This window comes from Microtus ochrogaster, linkage group LG5 (assembly GCF_000317375.1).
Source record: "Microtus ochrogaster isolate Prairie Vole_2 linkage group LG5, MicOch1.0, whole genome shotgun sequence".
NCBI classification, from domain to species: domain Eukaryota; kingdom Metazoa; phylum Chordata; class Mammalia; order Rodentia; family Cricetidae; genus Microtus; species Microtus ochrogaster.
This window is the reverse complement of record NC_022031.1, coordinates 40,924,659-40,928,889: the sequence shown is the minus strand read 5'-3', so window position 1 is coordinate 40,928,889 and position 4,231 is coordinate 40,924,659.

The window sequence follows — 4,231 nt, the reverse complement described above, 5'->3', positions numbered from 1 at the left end:
CCCCCCCCCCCCCCCCGTCCCTTTGGTAATTGCCTAATCTCTTACCGCTCAGTGATAAGCTTTATCTGCCCTCTACTCTACACTCAGGAAGTCTCTTCCAGCTCCTTTCGTGGAAGTCAAGAACCAGGGAGCCAAGGAGAGGCTGGTGCCGGGGATTGAAAGACCTGGGGTAGTCACCCTTTAGAACTCAAAATATACCCTCCAAGTGTCTGAAAAGCAAGACCAGACAGGGTCTGTGTAGTGCCAGAGGGCGAAGCCAGATCAGCGAAGGGACGTCCCAGGACACCAGCAGGAAAACAAGGCGATTGTGGGGCTGGGCTGGCACGCAGCTCACCTATGTGTGAGGTTTGAGTGCAGCTCCAGGTGGTGAGAAGACACTGCTAGAAATGTCCCCAACACTATGAGGAATTTACCTCCTCGGGGGACTTAGGCTCAGTTAAAGCCAGACCCTTAACTGCACACACAGGAGAGAGCAATTTCAATGTAGGTAAGGGTTAGTACATGCTTCGTATTTAAGTGGAGACATTCAGAGACTCGCGGAAAAAAAGACCAAATGCAACCAAGAGTGGATATAGGTTTCTCAAGGAAGAGTCTTGTTTAGGTGTCTCTAAAATGGCCATAGATAGATGGGTGGGTGGATAGATAGATAATAGAGAGACCTGACTCAGTGCTCTAAGTTACTGTGTTCAAAGTATGTAATTTACAGTAAGGCATAACGACAAAGAAAAGTTGAAAAATTAAGTGAGAATCTAGGATCTGCTCTACATATTGGCCTTGACCTAAGGAATTTTCCTGTGTAAACAGATCTGTAGATGGTAAGATGGTCTCACCAGAGGCATTGCTCGATTTAGAGACAAGAAGGGAACACTAACCAGGTTCATTTCAAGGCCACGGACATTCCAGCCCTAAGGAAGCAGTTGGCTAGGTAGCTTTGGACATCCTGTTTGAGATGTCTCCAGGAAGATGAGCGCCACCTCTCTAGGCATCTTGGGTTCCATCAGTTGCGCTGAAGTTTCTTGACTCTCAGTCAGCAGAACACTAAACCTGGATCCAAGGGGGAGAGGCTTCTGCCCCATCTTTATATCCTTCCTCACACAACTAAACACAAAATCAACTAAAGCAGAGCTGGGAAGGGCTGCCTTGAAAGGTGGGTGTTCTCACTGGAGGAGAATGAGGAATCACAGACACCCCTATCTACCGACATCTGTTTGCCGGAAGCCTACAGAAGGGAGCCTCCAACAAGGAAGAACTAGGTAGTGGCTCCCGACTCAGCTGTGGGTGGGAGCTGCAGGAGGAAGTGGAGCAGGTTATTATCTCATAGGCTTATCTTCAGATTCAAGGTCCCTAGATGGGAAAGAGCCAAGGATTTTTTTTTTTTAAATTCCCCTCGCGTGTCTGATGATCAGTGTGTAGCCACGCTTAGGAAGCACAGGGCTAAGTGCTCTGTGTGGATTCTGGGAGGGCATCATTTTTCCAGAAAAAGTCATCTGTGAATGGTCTATGTTTAAATCCCATCCAGCACATCTACCCCAAACACTTCATACGCAGGTGGGCATCAGAACTCACCAAAGTAGTTGTTCACTTGTAAAAGACTTAAACTTGCACAATGAGAACTAAAGAAAGGTGAATGGCTTCAAGATCAAAATCAAAAATAAAACTCAATGAAGATCACTAAATGTGTAAAAAAAAAGTGTAAAACCAGAATAACAGTAAGTTTTCCGCAGCATTATGGACCACAAGAGGAGAGACCTGTGCAAGGACATCAGGTGTGACAGACGTAACTGGGATTTTAAGACTCCTCATCAACAGTCAGCTACTAATTAACCAGGGTTTCAGGGCTGCACCACCTGCTTGGAGACGATGACCTTGAAACAGCTGAAGTTAAAATTTATGATTAGTTCTGCAGGAGACTGGCTATTTTCAGGGATTTGGGGATTTATTATTATTATTGATTTGTAAAAAGCCTGTAACAGATATTGGACCTGGTGCCACTGACAGACAGTGTTTGGCTGAAGGGATTGATGGGAAAAGGGTGAGCCAACATTAGCCCCAGGGGGTCAATGCACAAGAGAACTTGCTGAGGGGGTGTGTTTACACTGGGCTGATGCAGGGAGGCCAACAACTTCTTCTCCCCAGCCTTTAGAGCCTGTGGGACTAGGAAGTAACTGAAGATTCCAGCTCTGAGGCTCGTGGGCAGATCAGAATCCAACAAAGAAGGCACATGAGCTCCGGCGTTCATTCTATAGTGGCCCCATCATTCTTTGTATTGGAATGAGGATGAGCAACTGAGCCAACACTGAGGCCCCTGCAGGAAATGGACATTTTAAAATAAAGATGCTTTGTAAGCAGAGACTGTGCTTTCATTTCCCGGCCACCCAGACTCGAATAATCATCCAGAAACTATATTAATTAAAACACTGTTTGAACAATGTCTCAGGGGTATTCCTAGCTAGCTCTTACATCTTAAATTAACCCATTTCTATTAATTTGTGTAACACCATGAAGCTGTGGCCTACTGGTAGAGTTCCAACATCTGTCTCCTTTGGCAGTTACAAGGCATCTCTTTGACTTTGCCTACTCTCTCTATATATATATATCTCTTCCAGCCTGGCTATATTCTGCCCTGCCATAGGCTAAAGGAACTTCTTTATTAACCAATAAGCATATTCACAGCATACAGAGGGAAATCCCACATCATCTCCCCTTTTATATCTAAATTAAAAGGAAGGTTTTAACTTTGGCATAGTAAAATTACATATAGCAAAACAGTTATCAAGCAAGAATTAGAGAGATGGCTCAGAGGTTAAGAGCACTGACTGTTCTTTCAGAAGTCCTGAGTTCAATTCCCAGCAATCATATGATGGCTCACACCCATTTGAAATGAGATCGGGTACTCTCTTCTGGCAGTAATGCATGTAGAAACACTGTATACATAATAAATAAATAAATCTTAAAAAATAATATTTCTTTGTGAATCTAAAGTTTTATATCCAATTTATCTTTTATCATAACTAAAGAAGAACATAACTATCACTATCTGCCTTCAAGTCTATCAAAGACCCCAGAAGGACATAATATTACCTAAGTAAACAGGAAGTGCATTATAAGTAACTTCCAAAATTCTAGAACTAACAGAGACATCTCACTGCCTGGCCAGTCACCCAAGTTCTTCTGTAACGTTGGGGCATTCATCTTCAGCCTACAGACTAATAATATTTGGCAGACTTTTCAGTGAAGAAGAAAATTTGATGATCTATTCTGCCTTGCAAGGGAAAGGTTCATCAATTGCTTTCTTCTGTGCCCTGCAGAATGTCTGGTAGTTTCTTCTGTTAAGCTTGTTTCTAACTAACTCTTTTTTAAAAATTATTTATTTTTATTTTATGTGCATTGGTGTGGATATATGCCTATATGAAGGTGTCAGATCTTGGAATTATACACAGTTGTGAGCTCCCATGTAGGTGCTGGGAATTGAACTCAGGTCCTCTAAGAAAACAGCGAGTTCTCCCAACCACTGAGCCATCTCTCCAGCCCCCTCTAACTCTTATAACTTAAATTACCCCTTATCTTTTACTTTATAGTCTATCTATAACATGGCTTTTACCTCTATCCCATTTTGTGTGTCTGACTTGTTCCTCATCTGGCTGGCTTCTTCTTATCTCTGTCCTGAAAATCCTGCCCAGCTATTGGCTGTTTAACTTCTTATTAAGCCAATCACAGTGGCATATATTCACATAGTGTAAAGGACTATTCCACAACACATGGCCTTGACTGCAGAATTCTGCTATGCGGACACATCATGATTTTGGTTAGATAGCCTTTATTTTGATTGTCCAGCATCTCTTTTTTCTTCTGGAAATAGTGATCCTCTTTATCCCAGGGAAATATCTGGTGAGAATGCCCCATTCTACGCATTCTGGGTACTTGTTCAAGTGTTCTATTTTGCATCTCTAACTGACTCCCTAACAATGTCCATGCTGAAGGATGAGCAGGGGTAAGAGAGGCAGGAGAGGACTGATGCACAGGCCATAAAGTGGCAGAGCCAGGCTACATCCAAGGAAGTGAAGGAAGATAGTTGTGATAGAATATAGAAGGAAGAGGAGGAAGAGGGGAAGAGGAAAAAGGAAGAGGAGGAGGAGGAGAAGGAGAAGGAGAAGGAGAAGGAGAAGAAGAAGAAGAAGAAGAAGAAGAAGAAGAAGAAGAAGAAGAAGAAGAAGAAGAAGAAGAAGAAGAA